This window comes from Lissotriton vulgaris, chromosome 7 (genome assembly GCF_964263255.1).
Source record: "Lissotriton vulgaris chromosome 7, aLisVul1.2, whole genome shotgun sequence".
Lineage (NCBI taxonomy): Eukaryota > Metazoa > Chordata > Amphibia > Caudata > Salamandridae > Lissotriton > Lissotriton vulgaris.
The window spans coordinates 254,572,909-254,597,181 of NC_141695.1; positions in this window are offsets into that span (position 1 = coordinate 254,572,909).

Genomic DNA, 24,273 nt, shown 5'->3' on the forward strand with positions numbered 1-24,273 from the left:
GACAATGGAATTTGGACACTTTCTGGATGGTTCTTGTCCATGATTGCAACTTGGGGCTGGAAACTGTTGACAATTCTCTGCATACTTGTGGGAGCAATGTTCTTTATATGTTTGTGTATCCAATGTGGCCCTGCTTTATGTTCAATGTGTCTATCAGCTTGCTTACCATCGAGACGAGCTCTTGCCCATGACAAAATGATGCTACACAAAGAGGTGACACAAATTATGTTAATAGACATCGAGGACAAACATCCTGACTATGTTCATTATGAGGTAGATTCAGCTAAACGCTAAAAGGGTCGTCTGTCGTAATTGGCCCGTTCGGATTAGCGATTAGCTGAACCTACACGTTGTCCTCCTTAACTTGGCTATATACGATAAACGCCATTTTGAATGTCGCAGCGGCCATCTTACACCATGAGCGGCCTCGTGGCCGATGTGCCCTTTAGTCCTTTGTCCGTTCCACTGACCACTCTCATCTGCCCAGCAACAGGCTATTTTTAGTACTGGTCAAGCCACACATGCGCAGTTTTTACTGACCCGTAAACCTTCAGGAATGTGCCGCTAAACTGACCAGTGGGTTTGAAACTCTCCAATGAGCTGGCAGTATTCCAAAACATGACCATATATGTCTCTAAAACTGTGTCTTAACTTGTGCCGCCTAAACTTTTATTGCCCCAAAACTGTATATAAACGGGGTCACACCGGTGTTCGGTGTGATACCTCTTGCATTACCGAAGGGTGCTGTTTGAGTGTACCACCACCCCATGGGGTTTTAATAAACTTGTTCTTTGCATTTTACAGTTTCCGTGCCAACAGTTCTTGTGTAAGTGGGTAATCTCTGGAGCGTGTAGGCCTTGGGAACCCCGAAATACTTCAAAAAGTCAATGAATGAGTGTAAAAACAGCACCTGTGTAAATAGATGAGTGCAAGGGTAGTGACTGAGTGATTGGTTGGGTGCATGGGAAGTGCCTGCGTAATCAATGACTGCAAGAGTAGTGGATGAGTGAATGGATGAGAACTTGGATAGCGGCTAAGTGAGTGGATGAGAGTATGGGTAGCAAATCATTTAAGGAATGAGCACAAGGCCAGTGCCTAGGTGAGTGGATCCATGTATAAGTAGTGCCTGAATGAATGGAAGAGTGCATTGATAGTTCATTTGTGATTGATTGAGTGCATGGGTGGTGTGTGAGTAAATGTATGAGTGCATGGATAGATTTTGACTGATTGGGTGAGAGCAGGGATAGAACTTGGGTGATTGGATGGGTGTATGTGTACTGCCTGGGCGAATGTATGAGTGCATGGATAGAGTTTGGTTGGTTGGTAACAGTATGGATAATAACTGGGTGATTGGATGTATGCATGGGTAGTGCCTGGGTGACTGCATAAAAGCAAGAGTAGCACCTGGGTGATAGGATGAGTGCATGTGTAGCATCTCATTGAATAAATGAGTTCAAGGGCAGTGGCGGGTGATTGGATGAGTGCATGGGTAGTACGTGAGTGACTGGATAAGTGTGTTCATAGTTCCTGGGTAATTGGGTAACTGTACGGATAGTACCTGGGTGACTGGATGAGTGCATGCGTAGTGCCTTGGTGACTGCATAAAAGCAAAAATAGCACCTGGGTGATAGGATGAGTGCATGTGTAGCATCTCATTGAATAAATGAGTCCAAGGGTAGTGACCGGGTGATTGGATGAGTGCATGGGTAGTACGTGAGTGACTGGATAAGTGTATTCATAGTTCCTGGGTAATTGGGTAAATTCACGGATAGTACCTGGGTGACTGGATGAGTGGATGGGTAGTGCCTTGGTGACTGCATAAGTACAAGAGTAGCACCTGGGTGATAGGATGAGTGCATGGGTAGCATCTCATTAAATAAATGAGTCCAAGGGTAGTGGCCAGGTGATTGGATGAGTGCATGGGTAGTACATGAGTGATTTGACAAGTGCATGGATGGTTCCTGGGTAATTGGGTGAGTGCATAGGTAGTATGTAAGTGCATGGATGAGTGCATGGGTAATGCATGAGTGAATAGATTCATGTAAGGTTAATGTCTGAGTAAATTGATGAGTGCAGTAGCAGTACCTGGATGAATGGATGTGTGCAAGGGTAATGACTGAGTGATTGGATGAGTGCATGAACAGTGCCCGGATGAATGAATGAGTATAAGGCTAGTGGCTAATTGAATGGATGAATACTTGGGTAGCGGCTGAGTGAACGGATCAGGGCATAGATAGTGTCAGGTTGATTGCATGATTGCATGGGTACTGCCTGAGTGAATGCATGCATGCATGGATAATGCCTGGATGATTAGGTTACTGAATGAAAAGTACCTGGGTGACTGGATGAATCAATGGGTAGTGTCTGGGTGAATAGACAAGTGCAAGAGTACCACCTGGGTAACTGGATGACAGCATGGGCATCGTGTTATGGAACAAATGAGTCCAACTGTAGAGCTGAGTGATTCGTTGAGTCCATGGGCAGAGCACGAATAGTATGTAAGTGATTGTTAACCGTTTTGATTTGCTCTGTTGATTCAAACAGCCAGATTTCAAGCCCCTTCCTGAAGTCCCAGAGGGAGGAGGCAGTTTTAAGGTACAGGCTTTGGCTCTTGGTGAGAGAGTAGGAGCATCCTCTGATGTTGGCTTAGCAGTTTCGGGGTGTCTTAAAGGAAGAGGGATATGGATCAGGTTAGTTGGTGGAAGGTCAATTATTTGTTGATGTATGCTGGTCCTACATGGTGCAGGTCATTATATGTGTGGGTCAACCTCTTGGACGGTTATGTCTTCTGGATCGGGAGCTAGTGTCGCTTCTTGAGGTGCAGGTGATTTTACTTTATTTGCAGAGAACTGGGGAAGTCGAGGATGACTCTTGCTAGTGAATGTATTACTGTATGTACTCTTTTTGAGTGGTGTGCAGTCATTCCTACCTAGAGAGTGTTACTGTAGTCTAGTCGGCTCGTGATGGGGGCCTGAGCGACAGTCTTTCTGGTGTAGATTGGGAGCCACCTGAAACTCTAACGGAACATGTGTCTGGTGTGGAAGCAGATGGATGAGACTACCTGTCTCTGCATAGATAACTTGCTGTTGAAAATGATGCTGTGGTTGCCAGCATGGTCTGTTGGGTGGGGGAAAGGACTGTGCCATCAGACCTCCACGTGTCGTTCCATGGCAAGGTGCTGTTCCCAAAGATGTCCGTGTTGATCTTGAGACAGATGACATTTATACAGTTGGCAACATTCATCATACATCTGTGGAAGGTGGCTCTGGTGGTGGTGGGTTTTTCTGTCAGTGAGAGCATGAGCTGGGTGTCATGGGCATAGGAGATGATGTTGAGTATATGATCCTACAGTTTTGGCCAAGGAGGTCATGTACATGTAGAAGAGGGACGGGATGAGAGACGGACCTTGTGGGGCATCACAATCTTCTTTGTAGTGTAGCTCAACCCCTGTTCTATATGTTGTGAGAGGTTACACCCATTATCACTAAAGAGGTGACTGTAAATTGGGTCTACGTGTATCTTACTGAATACCTTCCAGTATTAAAAGCATGTTGAAAACTGTAATATACATTGCCATGAGTGATGTTATCTATAATGACATTTGAGAGATCATCAGTAAAGTAACCATTGATGTCATTTAACATGTTATGACAGATATACTATGTGAGTTCATGCACAGTACAGAATGGGGTCAATCATATAGTAGTGTCAGTGTTTGTTTCTGACTTTCTAAGATCTTTTTTAAACATAAAAGAAAATACTATTACCAAAACTATTACATCTGCTTGATCATCAGTACATTTCTGGGTTTTCTCAAGATATTGAGCCAATCACAGCCTTCAACAATTTCCAACAGGGGGCTGGCTATGTCCTCCACCGCTGTACAAAGTAGTGGTGGTTACTCTTAAGGGGCAGAGTAGGGTCACCCTGCCTGTTGCAAGCCCATCAGGTAGATATACAAATTAATGGTAATAGCCATTGCCATATAATTGTAGACATGCAATTATAGGAGTGTGAGGGTGGGGCCAGGGCTGATGGCAGGCAGCAGAGAGGATGACCGGAAGCTGGCAGCCAGTGCAGAGTGCATATGTCAAATTGGCCAGCTGTCTTGCGATGGCCAACCTAACATGCACTCTTCAGCGTGCACAATCCCAACAACGTTAAACTGCTGGGGAAATCATTCACAGCCACATAGCCTAAAAGGGAATGCTAGCTCACCCTGCTCAAACCAATCCTGGTGATTCTATGATGGTAAAAACAGCGTGAGAGCAGTTCCAGGATTTGTCAGGTTTTCCTATGAAGGACTTCAACCTCTTTCCGTTTCTTCCAAAATTGGCTATTCAAGGTTGCTTCTGGTTTTCATTTACAGACTGTTTCTGGTACATTTGCTGAGATTATCTACAATTGTTTCTTATGGGTGCAGAGACAAACCCCTGGCAGCTACTTAGATAGATTTTTCAGATGCATTCTTGGCTGCCACATATCTACAGAAGACACGCAGAGCAGGCACTAACTAAGGGACTGATTCTGATCTCGTTAGGAAAGCCTTCCCAACGACTCGGATCGGGAATGCTTTTCAAAAGACTTGTACGAGTTCAGCATGAACGAAGAAGTACGGGGCCGTGGCTTGACTGCCGACGGGAATGGCGGCGTGAGCTTGGAGCTCCGCGTCCAATCCCTCGCTTATACTACTAATAAAGCGGCGAATCGCACGAAATTGGATTTGCCACACCGAAATAAAGTGCAGGACAGCAGCGGCACAGTCGGACGCTGAAGAAAATACTCCACAACCAAAATTGGCGGCGGAGCGCGAACCGAACGCTCTTTGGCCGGCGGGACCCAAAATGGCGCCTGTGCGGTGATCGGACCTGAGAGGAGGGGTCCCGGTGGACAAGTGGAGCTCCGTAGAGACTTCTGAGGAGGCGCGCTGGCGTCGCATGCTGAGCGAAGGTGAGCGGAGCCGCGGCGCCAGTGAATAGAAATGCCCCATCTGGTACCAGGACTGAGGGGGTGTGACGGGACCGGCAGCTGGCAGCGGTCGAGGGACCGGATCGGGAGGAGGCGAGTTCTGGCGAGGTCTGTGGAGGGCTGGAGCCTGGAGCCCGACGGCAGCGGCCGAGAACGGAGCAGTGCCCTGGACAATCGGAAATGAGGTACTGGTCTGCACCGGGGGAGCGCGCTGCCACAGGACCTGCTGCGGAGAAGGGGACAGCGGCAAAGCACGGACAGCGCTAGTGTAGGAGGGAGAGGAGCGCCGGCTGCAGAACTGAAGGGGTGCCAATGCTGCAGCTTGGTGAGTGTCGGATTGGGACCAGGACCTGACATGGCAGCATAGTACCCGGCGGGTCAGAGGACCAGAGAGCAGACAGCTGAGGATTTCCTATGGTGTGGGAAAACGCCCGAGTCTTCATCCTAAAGGCGCAACTCGGCGAGGGAATCCCGGACCCCCTCAGACACATCTAGGCCCCTAGGGGACAATGTAAAGCAAAGCTGGAGCACGAGAGGGCCAAGGGGGCCGCCTTGGGGACACGGATTGGTGGAAGGGAGCGGAGACTGGCTGGGGGTATCCCAAGTGCACCAATTTTGTGGAATTTGAAATCCGAGAGAGCTTTCCCTGCACAGCGCCCAGGCATATCATCTATTACAGGGGAGGGGCGCGGCTGGGAGTCCGACCCACCACACCACTGCTGAAACCCATTTGGACACGAGGTGGAGGAAGCTAACTCGCTAGACTACTGAGCTGAGAGCACTAACTAGATCCGAGGGGCTTGCGAGGAGCCGCAGCCACGTGGACACTATAAACCACTGGGCCGACGCGGTCGACGGGTCTCTAAGACGGCCGGAAAGGGATCGTAGCCGACGTTTGGACAGCCCATCCCTCTCTGCAAGCTCGGACTTGGGACTGCAGGTGCCCCACAAGGGGTACACAAGAGGGGTGAGACGGCCCACAACATGGGGAAGCCCCAGGGGAAGGTGGATGGCACCACGGCAACGGAGACCCAAGATCCTAACGCGGCGGGACCAGCAGACCTCCAGCAGATGCAAAACTGGATACTAGACGCCATAACAGCCACAAAAGACGCTCTGCAACAGGACATTGCGCAAGTGGCTTCCGGGCTCGGGCTGCTCCGAGCTGACCATGCCAAGTTGGCGGACATGGTCAAACAGAATGAGGTAGCGCTGCAGGAATTGACCCCCGATCACTCGGACCTGATGAGGAAGGTGGAGGATGCCGTTGCCCGGATAACAACGCTGGAGAAGAGAGCCAAGGATGCCGAAAATAGGAGTCGACGTAATAATATCCGCTTGGTCGTCCTTCCCGAAAAAATTTAAGGGGGCGATATGATAGGCTACCTGGACTCCTGGCTCAAGACAACAGTGGCCCCAGAGGGCCTGTCCCCCTTCTTTATGCTTGAACGGGCACATCGGGTTCCTGCCAGGCCCCCCAAACCGGGCCTGCCACCTAGACCAGTTATAGCAAGACTACTCCACTACAAGGACCGGGACTTGCTGCTGCAGAAGGCCCGGGTGGATGGCCCATACCAAGTAGATAATAGTAAGGTCTCCATGTTCCCGGACTACACTTACGAAACACAAAGATTGAGGTCCTCTTTCCTGTCAGCGAAACAAGCACTTAGGGATGAGGGTATACGGTATTCCCTGCTTTTCCCGGCCAGGCTGCAAGTCGAATTGGATGGCTCGGCCCGTTTCTTCCATACCCCGGAGGATGACTGGACGTGGATAGAAACTTACAGAGCAGGAACCAACGGCACGTGGCAGCAAGAAAAGGAGATGATGAGAGAGACACAGGTGCGGAAATCACGAAGACTCAGCGGAAAGAGACGGGGCACCCGTACACCATCGGCCTCGCCAACAGCGGAGGAATGAAAGGCAGCGCTGCAAGCAGTGGTGGAACTATCGGGTGCCAGTCCGCCGCTATCGAAGCAGGGCACGGACTCAGAGGGGAATAACACGGGATCAGAGGTGGACATGTTGGAGACGCAAGGCGCCAAGTGTCCAAAGGTGACACCGAACTCAGCAGACGAGGTGCTGGATGCCTGACACGTGAGAATTCATATCTTTCTTGTAACATTGATTGCTTCACACTGATGGGGACGATATAAGGTCCCGCATATCATTTTGTTGGGATCCTAGAGGGGCGGGGTATAGTTGGCGCAGCCACCCGTTGGTCCAGAGCCTACCCCTCACCGCCCTTAAGGCTACTGCAGCGACGACTGCAGGATAGGTTACGGATAAGTTGAATGAGGGGAGTTTGGACGGGGGCTGATGGGTTGCTCTTGGGTTCTGTTCTGGGGAGGAGAGGGAGGGTAACAGTTGGGGTTTTTTCTTTGGAATTGGTGTTTGAATTCATTGTTAGGAGGGGGGGGCGGGGCACGAGAGGGATTGTTGGGAAGGTTCCACCACTGAAGCTAGGTCAGCAGTCGGTTTGATCAGTACTGGGAAGGAATGGGACTATGGTTGACGTTGATAACTTGAAATGTGTGACCTGGAATGTCAGGGGGCTACATACGATGGGGAGAAGGCATAAAGTTCACTCTTATTTAACTCGTAGAGGGGTCCAGATTGCTTTTCTCCAGGAAACGCATTTAACGGCAACAGAAGGGCTAGCTCTGCAGCGCAGATGGCAGGGACAAGTGTTTAGTACTGCTTATTCCGCATACGCTAGAGGGACGTTGATCTGGATCAGAGCCGGTGTTCCATTCCAGATGACCAGACAGGTGATCGACCCCGAGGGTAGATTTGTGGCTGTGGCGGGTAGGTTACGGGGCCGAGACATTACCCTATGCAGCATATATGCACCCAACACGGAACAGCTGGTATTCCTGGGGACACTGTCGGGGACACTGGCACATTTACTAGCGGGACCCATAGTGGTTGGTGGAGATTTTAATTCAGTAACGGATGTTTCGCTAGATAGATCTCACCCTCCGCTAAATGAGTCCCCGTTTCATAGGTTAGCTAAGGGCAGGTTGGAATGGCAGGCACAATGGAATCTGGTTGATGCCTGGCGCACACGGCACCCAGCAGGTCGGGATTACTCTTACTTTTCGAGAGTGCACGAGCTGCATGTCCGGTTGGACGCGATGCTGTGTTCTCCACTGATAATGCCATTGGTAGTGCGGACTGAATATCTCACCAGGACAATTTCGGACCATAACCCCCTATTGGTCACCCTAAACTGGATGCCCGAGATTCCATGTGTTCCCACATGGAAATTACGGCCTCACACCTTGGACGACCTGTTGTTTCAGGTGATGCTGAAAGACGGGATTAGGCAGTATTTTGAAGTGAATGCTGGCACTGCCATGACTAGGGCGGCAGAATGGGACGCCTTCAAGTTGTCACCAGGGGGCTCTGTATTGGGAAGCAGGCGGGGGTGCGTAGGGTTCTCCTAGGGGATCTGGATACAGCGGAGGGGAACCTCCGGAGACTTGAACGGGAGAGGCCGGGACACCCTGAGCTCCAAGAGGACCTCAATGCAGCCCGAGAGGCAGTCGCAGTCGAGGTGGAGCGCCTCCGCTGCTTTGACTTCAAGGCTTACTCGACCAGAACACACGCGGAGGGGGACAAGGCGGGCACGCTTTACAAAAGCAACCCAGCATTGGATGCCTTCATGGACGAGCTGGATCTTCCGCAAATAGATTCCGACCAAGCAGAAGATCTAGGTAAGGATATCGATATAGCGGAGATTTGAGGGGCTATTAACCGTATGGCTCGTAATAAAACGCCAGGACTGGATGGTTTACCGGTGGAATTTTATAGTGAATATTTGGACCTATTGGCGCCAAGGCTCCTGGAGGTCTACAAAGAGGCCAAGGAAGTGGGCTGTTTACCCCAATCGATGAGAGAGGCATTGGTGATACCGCTCTTGAAACCAGGGAGGGAGGGTAGCGACAGGACCTCCTATAGCCCGCTCTCCATGCTGACCACGGACTATAAGATCCTTAGCAGCATATTAGCGGCCCGATTGCTGCCATGCATGACCTCGTTGGTCCACGACAACCAGTCGGGGTTTATCCCCAAGCGTAATACCACCTCGAATATTCGGAGACTCGTACGCCTCCTGAACATAGACAACTATGAGGCGCAGGTACCCCTGATCCTCTCCGTAGACATAGAGAAGGCTTTTGATAGCCTGGAGTGGAACTACTTGTACAATGTCTTGCGACATTTCGGATTGGGTGAGGAATATATAAAATGGACGAGAGTCTTATATACCTCGGCGACGGCACGGGTCCGTGTGGGGAGGTTGATTTTGCCTCAATACCAGGTGACGCGCGGGACTAGACAGGGGTGCTCACTGTCCCCCCTCTTGTTTGCCCTTGCAATAGAACCTTTAGCTTGTGAGATCAGAACGGGAAGACATTACAAATGGTTAGTCGACAGGGAAGGGAGTCATCTGATATCCTTGTACGCGGATGACTTATTGCTATTCCTGGAAAACGCGGATGCAGCCTTGACCGGAGCAGAAAGATTGCTGCATGGCTTCGGGGAGATCTCGGGCCTAAAAGTCAACTGGTCCAAAACGTGCATGTTTCCTGTCCGACAAGGAGAGCCCAGACCGGAGAGTCACCAGCTGATAAAATGGGAACCCACCTGCTTCAAATACCTCGGTGTACATATATACCATACTCTGGCAGACATGCTAGAAGGTAATGTGGGTCGATGTATACGAGCACTGAAAGGCAACATGGCCTTCTCGGCGACTCTGCCTCTCAATGCTTGTTTGACCATTTTCAGTCTGTTTCTGTTGTACTTTATTGAGCATAACCAAAATGTTCTGTAGACCGTACCGGATGCTTGCTCATGTATATGACACCAGGTCCGAGTCTGTCCCATATACACCAAGCTATATTGCAGTGTTGCAGGTTTTTTAAATGCTAATTCCTAACTATAACGTGTGTAAAACCTATGTTTTTTTAGTGAATTTCAAAGGTTTTGTAAATGATAATTTTTAAATGTATTAATTATTATATTTCTTTATTTTATAATAATTTCCTACATTTTTGTTACAAATATTTATATTTATTTTATTTTTTAAGTTACATTTCATATTTTTAATGTCAAATAATAACAAAAGTAAATTCATTTTTTTTATTAATGATTTTTTTTTCAATATATTAAAATTAAATTCTATATAATTCCTTTTCATTGTTTTTTTTGGGTTAATCGTACCGTACGTGTACAGTGATCGCACCATGCTTTGTACGGCAAATCGTTACGAATGCACTTTGACGTTGCGCGTCGCATCCATGTTTCCGTGTGACGTCATGTACGGCGGCCCGTACGTGTACGGCGCGAAAGTTTCTAATTGGTCAAAAACATATATTTATGTATTTAATGTACATATTAAGGGAAGAAATTATCTGGGATAATCATGAAAATAGTTTTTTTACCTTTTAATAAGTGTATATTACTTTTAAAAACAAGTATACAAATCACGGAGGTACGTCGTTCGTACTCGCAGCGTAAGAGCACCATAAGCGCACTGTAAGCGTACGCAAAGCCATGTTACTTAAAAAGAAGAGACTTGATTGGTCAATAAAGCTCGCTATTCCAACTGTTGAAAGATCCCTCCTTTTTTATCATTCTACTTTGACTTTATAAGAAGAAGCATCTCTTCTCTGAAGCCTGTCAAATTAGATAGAAGACAAACATGACAACACGTATGGACTCATCTTCCAGCCATTATTCTGATGGAGAATTAATTGCAGAAGCACCTCGGAGGAAGAAAAAAGAGTCACTTATATGGAAGTTTTTTACTTTTCCTGAAGGGGAAAAAAGGTTAATGCTCCACTTGTGACCTGTACAATTTGCCAAACAACACTTTCCTTGGGCAATCCTGCAAAGAGATACTCATTTGGCACTGCGAGTATGGTGCGGCACGTGAAGAACTTGCACCCCAACAATTTTGTGAGAGCCTCAACATGTAGGTAGCAAGAGGATCCACCTGCTGCTGTAGCAAGTACATCAACTGCCCCACTACCACGTGTGGGAAGCAGTCCACACCCACAGATCGAACCTGATGTTGGTGAACTTAAATTCCTTTGCATTTATTGTGAAGAAATTTTATGTTACGGGGAACAGTCTATCGACCTGATAAAATGCAGAATTCCACTTTCCATTGTGTCCCTGATGGACACTTTTTGGGTTCAAGTTCCATTTTTTTGGTTAAAAAAAAAAAACTTGTTTAAAAAATACAAAAAAAATACAAAACTAAAAAGACAAAAAAAACTGTTCTTGACAGAACTACCTCCACTGGTTAAATAAAGAGCTATATTTCTATGATACTGTGTAAAACTTTGAATGAATGTGTAGTACATAAATGAATGAATTAATTCATTAGTAGAGTATTGTGAATGTGACAGTGCAGAACTATAAAGAAGTGCTACAGCATAAATCTATAAGGTGTTTACCTATAGTATATTATAGTACCTCCGAAGCACTTCAATGTAACATATGCACATAAATATGTTAAAAGTCTATGCTTTAATTTGCACTGCCGGTGAAACTGCCTGGGTGAACTTGTATTTGTTAGGGGCGGATTTACAACCCCCTTGTGCCTCTTTTACACAGCTGTTGCATCACTTTTATAACACATCAGTGGTGCAAAAGATGCCATGGTGTGTGGTATTTACAAAGTGACTCATATGAAAAGTGAATCCCATTGGAAAGCCCTGGGCCAGAAGGAGGCTTTACTGCGCAGGGCGGGGGGGGGGGGGTTCAGGCTCTTGAATGCCTCCTAAAAGTGACTGAGTGAAGTCTATAAGATTTCATTCAGTCACTTTTCGGCTTATGGTGCATCAAAACCCTGCACCTACTTGAAGCAGGTGTAATGATTGACACAGCATTGTGAGCATAGGGCCCCAAGAGCTTCGCTGGAGCTGCGTTGTACTTGCAACACGAGTCACAACACACATACATCACATATCTGTGTCGTTTTTGCCCCATAGTGCACCACATTGTAAATATGGTGCATCCATGGTGCTGATCTCACAGTGCACAATAACTGCCATATCTCTGGGAATGTACTTCTTATTTTACATCTTCTGATGAGTGTTATAATGTACTGAATGGATTACTACACACTTATCAATTAGTCACTACAAAACAATAACAGTAGTAACAGAGTGTAAAGTGGAACTGTAAGGAAAGAGACTGGGGAATTGAACATATAAAAGGCAAATTTGCCGGTGCATAGAACAGTGCATGCATAGTCTATAGGGGTTTGAAACAGTCCATGCTCTAAGGCCCACTTTGCACCATGAGTACTTGAGTACTAGCTGAATGATTACAAATCGGCAAGGAGAGTGTCTGCCTGAATGTACAGCAGCTTCACTTTTAGAACAATGTATAGATAAGCACATACTGCACTATGGTTCATTACAATACTGAAACAGTAGCGTGAGAGTGTTTGATGTAACTGTAACAATACAGACTGGGGAATTGAAGGTATAAAAGGCAAGTTTGCCGGTGTATAGAACAGTGGATGCATAGTATATAGGGATTTGAAGCAGTTTATGCCCTAAGGCCTACTTTGGTGCATGAGTACTTGGGAACCAACTGAATGCTTACATTTCTACAAGATGAATATATAGCACGTTCACTTTTAGAACAGAGCATACATAAGAACATACTGATACTGCTGCGTGACCCACTAAAATACTAAAATAGCAGTAGCAGAGGGAGTGTAAGGATACAGACTGGGCAATTAAATGTTTAAAAGACAAGTTTGCAGGTGCATAAAAGTCTGCAAGCAAGTTTGCAGGCATATAGAACACTGCAAGCATACTCTACAGGGGTTTAAAGCAGTCCATGGCCAAAGGCCTATTTTAATGCATAAGTACTTAGGTACTGAATGGATGATTACAGTTCTGCAAAGAAAGTGCCTGACTGAATTTATAACAGCTTCAGTTTTACCACAGTACATAGATAAGCAAATACTGCTAAATGGCTCACTACAATATTGAAACACTAGTGTGAGAGAGTTTGGCGAAAGTCTAATGATACAGATTGGGAAATTGAAGGTATAAAAACAAATCTGTAGGTACATAGAAGACTGAATGCAGATTCTATAGGGGTTTAAAGCAATCCATGGCCAAAGGCCTACTTTGCTCCATGATTATTTGGGTACTGACTTGACAATTACAGTTCTGCAAGGAGAGTATCTAGCTGAATGTATAGCAGTATAGATAACCACATAATGCTGTATGGTTCACTACAATAGTGTGAGAGTGTTTGGTGAAAGTAAATGTAAATGTAAATGTAAATAAATGTAAATGTCAATGTATTTGTAGAGCGCACTGTCACCAAGCGGTTTCCTGGCGCTATTACTAATACCGCTGTGGAACCCTTCCTGGCTTTCCCTGTGAAGTGTCCACTCCTGGGCACCCCCAGGGTGAAGCCAGGCATCCTAGCGCTGTTGGGGCCGGTGTGGAGGTTAAGCAAGCTATTGCCCAGAGTTGCAGCGTGGGGCCCATGATTAGACTAGGCACTGAGGCGAGATTGGTCAGGTCCGAGGAAATTGAACCCAAGACCCGCCGAGGCGGGAATTGAACCCTGGTCCCTGGCCATAACTCTGCATCAGGGTCTGCCGCTCTAACCATTGAGCCACACTCCTCCAGTCTAACGATACAGACTGGAGAAATAGAAGGTATAAAAAAAGTTTTCAAGTGCATAGAAGACTGCAAGCATAGTCTATAGGGGTTTAAAACAGTGCATGGCCTAAGGCCTACTTTGCTCCATAATTACTTGGGTACTGACTGCATGATTACTGTTTTGCAAGGAGAGTGCATGAGTGAATCTATAAGAGCTTGATTTTTTGCACAGTACATAGTTAAGGACATTTAACTGAATAGCTCAGTACAAAATGAATCAGCAATCACAGAGAGTTTGTTGGAAGTATAAGGATACAGACTGGGGAATAGAAGGTACATAAAAACAAGTTTGCCGGTGCATAGAACATTACATGCATAGTCTATATGCGTTTGAAGCAGTCCATGCCCCAAGGCCCACTTTGCACCATGACTAATTAATTACTGGCTGAATTATTATAATTCTGCAATGAGAGTGTGTAGTTGAATGTATACAAGGTTAATTTTAGAACAGTGTATTGATAAGCACATACTGCTGAATGACTCACTACAACATTTAAACAGTAGTGTGAGAGTGTTTGGTGAAAGTCTAATGATACAGAGTGGGGAATAGAAGCTATAAAAGACAAGTTTGCTGGTGCATAGAAAAATACATACGTAGTCTATAAGGGTTTGAAGCAGTCCATGCCCTAAGGCCCACTTTGCACTATAGGGTAATAGCTGAATGATTACAATTCTGCAAGCAGAGTGTCTCAAACCATTATTATTATAATATAATAATATATTTATTTTTGTAAAATCTCATAATTTAATAGAGCTTCTAAAATAATTTCTTCAGGTATTTCATTTTCCTAGTTATAAATTTCAAAAGTCATCTGATGAATCTCAATGTCATCTACTGCTTCCACAAAAGCATCATCCAAGGTTTAATTCAGAAAATCACAGCTGATATCTCCAGCATTCATTTCTTCCTCTTCATTCTCGCTGCTCGTAAAAGGTATGTTCAGCTCTTCTACGACACTGTTACTAATTTCTAAATCGTCTTCCATATTGTTTTGTTGATTTTCCATAGTGAATTTCTTATGTTGTAGGTCCTTGTACAAAAACATAAACACTTTATTTATCATTTTTCCTAATACAGAACACGAAACTAGCTTTATCAACTAATTGCCCTTTAAAAAATATTATACAAATACCATTCTCAACTACTTAATAACATTATATAAATATAATTATTTATATGAATGTTCAGTTTTTAAAGTTTCTTAAATTATCAAACCAGTCACCCACATCACTATCGGAAAAAAACCCAGGCTGTTATTATAAAACGCAGTACTAAAAAAAGTACAATATGTCTATTCACCTTACCTGGTCCAAAGTAGTAGATGTGTTGTAGTAAAATGCAAAAAATACTGGTACCCTCAGTGTATTTATATTTTACGTTTTTCAAATGTATATAAAATATACAAACCATCTTTGAACACTTACATACTCCATCCATGTTTTGTTATTTCACCTCTGTAGAAGCACATTCTAACTGTTCTTTATTCTTATCTTAAACATAATAAATAATAATAAAATTATATAATATAACATTAGCAGTTACAAGATATCCTTTACAACACCAAACAATGTGTAAAGCATTTCATTTGCCTTTTTTGCTGTTTTCAGAATATATTGAAATTCACTAGAAATAGTGAGCTCAATAGTACTCATCTCATATTAGCGGGCAAAAAGAGACAATACATTAGATTATCTTAAAAAAAAAACATTCAACATTCTCATTAACAATCGAAAAATTTAAATAAAACATATGTTAAATGTTTTTTTCAAACAGCAATGTCTTACGTAACTATGAGATATCTCAAAGAATCTTAAAATACCGGAACACTATCATTAATTTTCAAACACTGTAAACAAAGTTACTTTTAAATATATGCTGAGAAAATATACAACAAATAGTCCTTTATAGTTTTATATACTTTTCCTCATGGCCAAATAGTATATCTCAAATTCTTAGTAAAGAAGTTCCTCAATAGTAATCCTCAGCATCTGCCTCCCACCATTCTGATCCAAAACCACCGACATCATTTGCAACGTCCCCCAGGGCTCAACTCTCAACTTGACAATATTCAACATCTACATGACACCCTTACACAAGTGGTCCACCATCACAACCTCAACATTATCAGCTAAGGCAACAACACCCAACTCATCTTCTCCCTCACCAAGGAGCCACACACCACCGAAAGATGTAACCAAATGCATAAGGATCAACTCTCTAAATCTCAACTTGGACAAACACCTACAACAAGTCCAACGAGTCCAAAACACCTCCGCCCGACTGATCATCAATGTCCCTTGCCGCAGCCACATCTCCCACCACCTGAGAGACCTACATGGCTCCACGTCGACAAGAGGATCACCTTCAAGCTCCTCACCCTCACTTACAAAGTACTCTACAACACCAGTCCAACCTACCTTAACAGCAGCAATCCTGAAAGGCCAAATTTTGTTCTTAAAATGTTGGCTTTAAAATTATTAGGTAAGAATTTGGTAACTTTTTAGGCAAACGTTGCTTAAAAACCAATTGACTATCATTACAATGTAGCCAACAAGACATTTTAAATAAACAGTGTAATGTACAGATGTTATAGAAGGTCCATCATGAAAAATAATTGCAACAGCTACAAAAGTTCTTCCTGATATTGATACAGGAGTAGCTAAAAAATGTTAAATTAAAGTTTCCAATTTTCTTCCGTCAGCTCTACAACATTGCAGCATTAAAATGACATACTGTCCATATCTTTGTATAAATAATGTTGATGACATTTCTGATTTACATTGGCTACACTCCAGTCAGGGAAAGTCAAATATATGACTCTTTTTGTGTCAATGTTACTGCTACATGTAAACAAACAATGTTCACAGACATGTTGCCATTCATAAGAAAGGCCAAAAAGGTATTCAATATCTATACCTTCATCTGGCAATACAACACGCATATACATTAGAAATTCCTGACAATCTTGCTGAATATTCTGCGTAAATTGAGTAGAACCAGAACATATGTCCAAAACATTTTGAATATAAGAAATACTTTGTATTTTACTTTTATCACTACTTCATTTCTCATAAACAGAATACAACAATGAACAGAATCTTTCTTTCCGATTTTCAACAATGTGTTGTTGTAAACTTTCAAGAAAAAACAACAACATTAACAACTACATTAGCATAGCATGCATCTGCTTTAATCTTTGTCTCATCTAAATCAATCAAGTGCAATCCAGATAAAGTTCTCACTCGTGATAAAGCAACATATGCCAACACAAGACTACCAATATTCATTGAAGCACTATCTACACTTAAACCTTGAGATTTATGAATGGTCACTGCATACGCCAAAGAAACTGCTGTCTGAAAACATACAAATCTTTTATAAGCAAAAACCGAACTGAACAACGACTAAATTGTTGTACTTCTTCAATGTCATCCAATTTTATTTTCAAAAATGTTATACCATCTCTATTTACATAATTAACTAAATCAACAATTTTACCCATTGCTCCATTTACTAAACCTTTTTCGACATGCAAATTGCATTGTAAAATTACCCTACAGTTTACACATGCATATCAATTATTTTCTATACCAGCAGTTTTACTTATCGATTTCTCTAAAGAATCCAATTTCCTCTTCAACTTTTCGGTCAAAATAATAGTGATTCCTTCATGTTCTATTTTATCAATAGCTTCCAATTTTATAATTTCTTCATTTTCCAACTTTAAGATTCCTTCATTGAATATAGAACATTCACGCAGTGTTGGCTTTAAGCAGATTACAGATTAGTTTTCTGCAATTCTCATATATATTTTCTCTGGGACAATATTTTCATTTGGAAACAACTTGGAAAGTAATCATCTCTGTAAAGCTTTTTTGCCATGTATAGTCACTTTTCCAATTCTTATATCTTGAAGAATAGTTCCATAATCAGCATCATTTGTCTGTCCCATATTTGTAATAAGTTACTTATACTCAAAATATGACCAAATGTTTACATTTCCAATGCTCCCCAAAGACTTTCTGGTATCTTCATGCGCCAGTGTATTAAACACTGGTTGTACTTTTACAGGAGTAAGTTGTAGTAGATCTCCAAAAACTATGACGTGTTTTTCTCCAAATAATACGTCATACTCTGTTTTAAAAATGTGATGCATTCTTAAATGCACAAAGGCAAGCATTAAGTTTGATACCATGCTTACCTCATCAATAATGAGAAGTTTCATTTTCCTCAAGACTCTTGAAACTTCACAACAAGCTTCTCCAGATAGCTTGTGGTATTCTAATTTGTTTTCATGCTCTACTGGTAGCATTAATAAACAATGTAAAGAAATTCCTTTAATATTCGGGGCTGCTAATCCAGTTGGAGCAGTGACAACACAAGACAAATGCGACTCAGTTGTTTTCTGTAGAAAAGTTGTGATTACTTTAACTAAAAAACTTTTGCCTATTCCAGCTTGTCCACTCACGTACATTCGGATAGGTTGAAATGATGAGCAAGAGCACTCTTTCTTCTCATGAAGTAATCCATGGTCAATCTGTTCTCTCACTTGCTCATATATTTGTTTCTGTTCAACATTTAGTTGTTCTTCCAAGTTTCCTATGTTTGTTACATCTCCTTGAGCTTGATAAATTGCTGTTTCCACCTCTTGCATAGCAGTTGCTGCTTCATTTTGAACAATTGGTTATCCTAGTAGATCCTGACTCAATGGAGCAGAAGTTTGACAGTCTTGAGAACTGTCTCTAGCAATCTCAGCTCCAAATGTAGCTTCTTGCTCAAATTCGTTGTTCAACATTTTCACATAATTAGCAAAAACACGAAATTCTTTAGTATCTTTACTTGCGTTGAACGACTCTTCATAGCTCTCAAAATCTCCAAGTAATTCCAATTCTGAACGCCACAGCTTGAAAAGTTGCAAAAGAGATAAATAGTAAAATTCACTTTTGTCAGGAGTTTCGAAACTCAGTTTACGGTGATTAATCAAATGTCCTTTTCTTTGTTTCACCAAACATCCTTCAGAACCAACCACAGCATATATAACATTATTGAAGTTTTCTGTAATATTCCGTTTAAAAATATTGTTTTGAAGCACTTCATAGAGACACATGTTATCAAGATGATGACTTCTATTTGAATAATATGTAGCCAACATATTTGTTTTCAAAATATCTGTACTTTCTGGCTCTTTTTCAGCTAAATATTCAATTTCTTGTACAGATTTAAGTACTAGATTTCGTGTTGCAGTAAGACCTAGACTCACCCAAATGATTCTTCTAGATTTGGAGTATAGACTTGCAGATGATAAGTGATCTGAACATTCATACGCTTCAATTTCTAGATGAGATAACATCTTAAAACTGTAACTATATAATTTCCTACTTAGACTCTCTCTCTCTTCCCACATCTCCTTCAATTCTGTCTATTCTGATTTTGTTATGTAGGATGGTACATATCGAGCAACAGCAATGGAATTGTCCGCAACATATTGAATATCCATGTTAGCATTCCAAATGGACAAAATGACTGGGTTGTAGTCATTTATGTATTTTGACTCTTCATTTCTTCTTAAGTTGTAGGTATTTTTTTGGAGACTTTGTTGTGATAGTATGTCGCAAAGATGACATAAAACTGTTCACTCTTCCTTTCGATATTACAGGATGTGGAAATCCAAAACGACATTTGGTTTAGAACTTGTCTTAGATTTGTACTTTCGACAACAGTATTTCCCACAACGATGGCTTTGGAATCGTAAGACTTGTTGTCTTAAGTCCTTATCTTGTGTACTTTTGGGTATATCACATGTAGCATATTCTTCAATAAAAGACAGCACCGTATCATCAGATTCAATTCCAAATTTGGGAGCATCTTTGATCCATATAAGCATATGTATGTGAGGTGCACCTCTAGCTTAATACTCCTTTCTCCAAAAGAAATCCAGAACCTCTCCAAGAGGAGGATTTTTCTATTGGTGATAAAAGACATCATAGCTTCGAATCTATGATTAAAATACCTGCATACATTAACTGGATCCAAAGAGCACAACTCTCCAGGTGTCTTGTATTCAATATTTAGTATATTTGGATTTGCCTCTCGAAGAAATTGAAGTAAATCATCCCAAGCATATTCAGCACAGCTTAGAGTAAGGAGCCATGTAGGAGTTCCTAAGTTCCTTAGCATATATTTTAGTTCTCCATGACGACGGTACCGGTACTCATTAGTACCACGCTGACATGTCTTGAGATTAATTAGCTGAGATTCCAAAACATTATCTTTCTGCAGTACTTTATCCATAAATTCCTTTGCCGAAACATTTTGCAGATGTACACCTGTTTTCAATATATGGTTTACTGCATAAGAAAGTACAGACAAATCACTCTCAAACAAAAGATGAAACAAATATGGAATACATTGTCGAAATCTTGGATCTTCTGCATATAATCTTGATGTCCGGTATTCAGATGCAGGAATCTGCACAGGTCGGTCGTCATATCATCCTCCTTTTCCTGTGGGAAACAACTGAGGGAAACAACGAGCTTCCAAGCTCTTTTCCCATACACTAATGGGACTTCCTTTTGCTTCTTTCATTTGGAATAACTCCAAAGTATTCCCCATCACTTCTTTAGAATGAAGTGGATGAACACTGTAATGTTCGTAGATTTCTTCAGTTCTGGACACATCCACTTTTTCAATTTGTCCAGATGGCGAGTCACTATCTTCCCCTACAGTTATTTCTTCTCTCACATACACATTTTTATAATATTGATTATTTTTTACCAGATACAACGTTGCCTTTTTCACTTTCCTAACATCCACTAATTCTTGCCAGATTTTCTTACTCCTAGTAGGAATGCCATTAACAAGAATAACTAAAGGTTCATCTTTTACATTTTCTACACCAATTGTTTCAATATTTTTCTTTAAATCTTGAGGCAAATATACAACTCTTCCCTTTAATCCACTCTGTAACTCTGAAGGAGGCAGTTTTCCTGTCTTAGGCTCCATACGAACAATAGCCTGAAATGGATGCACACATTGAATAAGAATAGACTCATAGGTATTTAAATCCATGAGTTCAGAAGGAATATTTACCAACTCAAAATTATTATGCACAGCTATAGCAGGCATTTTGTTCTCATCTAATTTATTATAACAATATTTACAAATACGCTGATGAGAATCCAAATCAAAACAATTCTCTACCAACAAATAAGTTGCACATTCCATCCACTCATTATTATTTTCCTTTTCACTTTTTAAATACAGATCAACAGTCCAGGTCTGATTTTTATAATGAGTTTGTCAACAACAAATACAGGAATAATTTGGCCTTTCACCTGAAATCACCTTAAACTTTGTAATTTCTTGCTCAAGATTTTCTGTACTACAATGTTGTACATTCTCTTCCACATTTCCTTCTATTAATGTATCAATTTCTGCATTGTCTTCCTCAGGACCAAAGTCACAAACGTTGATTACATCTGATACAGATCCTCGCAAAAGAGCACTGTTCAACTTTTTTAACATTAGTACTGGACTTTTTGCATAATACAATGTTCTGACTAATTTCCTCATCTGAGTATGATATACTGCTAACATCCTGAAATGGTGAAAAACACTTCGACATGCTTTTTTAGAAAGACAAGCCAGAGAATGACCTTGCAAACCAGTATTTTCTCTCACTCTACAAGGGTCTAGTCATTGCAACATCTTAATCTTTTGTTTAACACTTTTCTTAGTTTAGTTACGTAATAAATTGTGTAAAAAAATCAATAGATTCCTGCCGCACACTACAAATACTACTGCAATTCCAAGTGTACACTGGAGCTTTTGGACATCTCCCTAAAACTTCATCAGCTAACACCTCTTCTGCATTTCTAGGAACAATTTTCTCTTTCTCATTCAGACAACCATTTCTAACTTCATAAGCACGATTATTAGTGTCACCTGCATGCAACAAATCATTACTTTGAAGATAACTCTCTTCATTAAAAAAAGTCTCGGAAGTTGAACTATGTTTCTATTCACCCAAAAAAAACTCAGAAAAACACTTCTGTTAATGACTCTTCTCCACTTACTTTTGGCCTTCATTAAATGGATTGGCTTATCTAGTGATTGAATTCTATTGATAAACCATTTTTTTTTCAATTCGAAAGCTTTCTCAACTACATTTTCTATGTTTCTTTTTCTTATAAAAAGCTGTTTTTTTGCTAAGCGGCCCTGTGGGAGATGATTGCCTGGTGATAATTATATTTCTTTCCTGTTTTGTCCTCCTTGTCTTCCTTGGATCTATTAATGAGTCAGGGGTACCCGGTTTAGACTTCATTTTACCATTTTCCTTCGGAATAGCTCCGCTGCTTGGATTAGCTACTGCTTTTACTGCTTTTACTGTAGGTACTGTAGTTAGCGCATTTCCTGTGCTTATAGTGACATCAGTGGCTGCACTTTGCTGATCGTTATGATCTGCTTCATGTCGTTTACATATGCACTTGCACTTGTATATGGGAGTCCCGCTGCTGTTTGTATAGAAGGTATTTCCCCCTCCTTTGCGAAATCCACCTGCATATTTAACTGCTCAGTATTTCCTATAGTTACAGTTACAGCCAGCCTTTCCCCTTGTAAACCACCTTGCTGGTCATTCGCAAATTTAGGCGTTTTCACGTGTGAATCTTTCTCATTCTCATATACAATTTCATTTTCATTTTCATTTTTATTTTTATTAGCCACAGGAGCTATCCCTTCTTGGAGCTCTCCATTCGCCAGCACACTGTTTTTCTACAGTAGATTGTACAAGTCATACATCATCGCATTGCACTGCATTCAACCCAACGTTATTGCCTTCTTCCACAGCTTCCACAGCTTCTCTCACAAGCTCAGCCCCTCCTCCGCCCCCATCGTGGGTCTCATCTTCCACACCATTACCTTCATTGGCTCCCTTTGGTCCGCCCCCGGCGCTGTCCTCGCCTACTAAACAGGCTCCAGTCATACAATCTGTAACTTCAACTGGAGCAGGGTGTGCTGCGCTCGCTACAGATACCGCTCCCACTTCCACTTCCACTTCTGATGCTTCAGCTGCATCGGTGCTTCTCTCGGCACTCCTCTCGGACCCTGTGATTGCCACCGCGCACCCTGCAAACTCTGGCTCTGGTTCAACACCCTCTGAGACCACGGGTGCAATCTCAGCCTCCATCGGTTTCTTCGGTAAGTCTACCACCACCGGCGACGCTTTTATTCCGCGTGGCTGGAAGGACTTGAAGATTAAAGGCTGCCGCAAGATTGCCTCTCTCAGGGACTCAGCAGCAAGATTCACGGTACCCCCTGCAGGTAGCTCCTTATGCTGCCCTTCTCTCCGCTTCTGGCTCGCTATTAAGCGCTCTTCCTCGCGCTTTTTTGCTGCCTCTTTCCGAGCCTGAGCTCTCTGCCGTGCCTTAGTCCTAAGGTTCGATTCAGGAATATCGGGCTCGCTTAATGATTCAAACTCCTCTTCCTCTCGCTCCCGAATGCCCTTCACAGCCCTCAGCAGTTTCGGGCCCATGACCCGTTTCACAGCTTCCCAGCTCTCCAAGAGATAAGCGACCCTTTCCTTAACAGCAGAGGATGCTGTCTCCCAAACTCCACTCTGCTTTCTCTTCAGCTGCACCTCTGCAGGCAACCAAACAAGGGTAATCACTAGCCTGTGAAGGCCCTTGAACATCTCTGTATCCAATGTAGAAAAAAGAACCGGGGATCAACCGTGAAGAAGACCAGCAACCATTACATCAAATAAACAGCATAGGAGAGTGGCTAGAGGGTTGCTACCCCCTACGGACTGCCGGCGGCCATCTTGCCCGCTTAGCAATGATGATGGTGACTGTGATGGTGATGATGGTGATGATGAGGACATGGAGGAAGAGGAGGATGACGAAACGGATCTAAGTACCACCTCATCTGAAGAGTCTGAAGAGTCTGAGCAAATTTCATTGAGTGATTCCGAAGAATCAGACATCTATTCCCCACGATTAGAGACGGGGCAGATCACTGCTCTAAAAAAAAGAGATTTGAAAACCAAAACTTATAAATCTAGGGGGAGATCACGCATGCGAAAAAACAGAATAGGAAGTACGATACAAAGAAGAGTAACCAAAAAGCTGGATCGGGATAAGATAGGTGCAGCTACAGCGCAGAGTCTACAAGATGGGATTAAAGGCGGTAGTCTGCAGGAGGTGAATGAACAGGTGAATGAACAAGAGAAGATTGAGGACCAACACCAAAACTTTGTAGAGCCACATAAAGATAAATTTGATCTTCTACTCTCCACAATGCAGCAGATACAAGGGGAAGCCCGATTGGAGAGTCAAAGAGCCAAGCGGGCTAACAAGAAAATACAGAGAACCCTCCACAAAGTACATGAAATGTATGCTGAAGTTACTGGTAGATTGACGGAGGTTGAACAGAGGACTGGTAAAATGGAAGATGAGATGGTAAAGCTGCAGGAATTTAAACAGGGGCAGGAGAAAACAGAGGCCGACATACTCTGGAAATTGGAAGATTTTGAAAATCGGCAGAGGAGAAATAACATAAGACTGCTTGGAGTGGAGGAAGGGAAGGAAGGAGGAG